The sequence below is a fragment of the Nematolebias whitei genome, chromosome 11, assembly GCF_014905685.2.
Source record: "Nematolebias whitei isolate Nwh7 chromosome 11, NemWhi1, whole genome shotgun sequence".
Taxonomy (NCBI): domain Eukaryota; kingdom Metazoa; phylum Chordata; class Actinopteri; order Cyprinodontiformes; family Rivulidae; genus Nematolebias; species Nematolebias whitei.
The window spans coordinates 47569163-47570952 of record NC_056508.1 but is presented as its reverse complement, the minus strand read 5'-3'; the positions used below and the strand labels follow the sequence as shown (position 1 = coordinate 47570952).

General features: G+C 43.2%; 1 protein-coding gene across 1 annotated transcript in view; it reads right to left on the bottom strand.

Annotated features, from left to right (window-relative positions):
* Positions 1-1790, bottom strand: part of LOC119417219 (ladderlectin) — a 32394-nt gene that overhangs the window by 29112 nt on the left and 1492 nt on the right. The gene's annotated exons all lie outside the window — the stretch shown is intronic.

Below are 1790 nucleotides of genomic sequence, written 5' to 3'. Positions count from 1 at the left end.
GTTCTAGAACTAGATTCTAGAATTCTAGAGATGCAGACAGTGTCTAAAAGCTGGAAACAGACCAAGCTCTAGCAGCAGAATCCATGATAACAAAGACATGGACATGCGCTCTTCTACTTACACCTTGGCCTCCAGAGTCACCACTAAACACTAAGACAGGAATTTAATGGGGAGCCAGTGTAAGAAAGTCAGCAGAGTGGGGGTTTAGAGTCCAAAGCCTTGCACAAGCATTCTGGACTACCTGGAGATCACCCAAGGAGGTCAAGAGAAGCAAACAAGGACTTACAGTAGTCCATGAAATGAAATGAATGCATGAATAACAGTTTATGTAATACAACAATAAAAAAGTGTAATTTTGATACTACACAATGTATTTTTTCTGGGGTTCACAACAATGAGAGTTAATTTACTGGTAATCATGTTAAAGACTGAGCCACAATTTTCTGATCTCTGTAGACTACTCAGTACATTAAAACAGAATGGTCTTTTGTTACTCTGATTGGTGTAGCAACCACTCCCATATGCTCAGTCACCTGATGAGGTTTTTTTCTCCAGGCGTCAGAAGTTGTGGAGGGTCAGGAGAACTGGCTACACTCAAAACCTTTTCTCCTGATTGCTATTCAAGATATCTCACATAACTATTTCTCTCTGTCTACCCCAAGCTTCAGGCTGCTTCTTTGGTATTTGGGGTATTTTTGTTTTGTTTTATTCAGTTTGGTAAAAGTGAAGAAGCTTATAATTCATGATCAGCTCCTCTGAAAAATCTTCATATTCGTGTCCAGGAAACGAAGCCTTACAGGGATTGCATTGTGCACCTAGGGGACTTCTACGCCAATGTGAACAACGATTGAGTCCCATGGAGGTCCCTGGGTTTCCCTTTCTGTGCTAGGTATGGACTAACAATAAAGAAGCCTATGTCTGAGTATGAGGTGGTCCTTCAGTATACTTTGTACCAGGCCATATTGGGCCAAAAGATGACGATCACTGTTGCTATCGTATCATCAGAACTGCAGTCTTTTGTCGTGGACACTCGTGGAAAGAGAGGAGCAAATAACCACCTGGTGGAAAGTGGAAGGGGAGACTGCTGGACAGCTTTTTAAAACCCTAACAAGTAGTGACTGTGAACTGAAAACATCGGGTGGAGGTCCCTGTTCATGAGATCTTCATATCATACCTCCAAGAGACTTTTGCAAGACCTGAAGAAAAGTTGAGTACATAGTGTCCACATGAGCTATGTTATTGCAGACACAGCTTCCAGGAGCTGTGGCCAAAATGTTGTTGGTGCCTTTTGTACCAACTACCAGAATACCAACTGTTGGACACCGGTGGTAATGGAGGCTGAAGAAGGGGTCTAGGCTGTCCAGAGGACTCCTGAAGCAGATAGCAGGTACAGGATGGTCAGATGGACTGCAGCTTCTATGGTTGCAGAAACAAAAGCTCAAGTGTGGGAGGAATTCAGAGCAGCCATAAAGAAAGACTTTAATTTGTCCTCACAGAGGTCTAGGCAAACCCTTTGATGACTCAGAAAGGGAAAGACAGGCCTTTCACAGGATGTGCTAGGTTTGAGTGGGTAACTGAAGACCTAGACTGAGGATGTTATTGAATGATAGAAGAAGTAATTTAAGGATCTCTTCAGTCCAATCTCCATGAACACAACTAAGAAGGCAGAGTCTAAGGACTCAGGGATCGGCAGAGTCTAAGAACTCAGGGGACAGTAGAGTCTAAGAACTCATGGGACAGTATAGTCTAAGAACTCAGGGGACAGTAGAGTCTAAGAACTCAGGGGACAG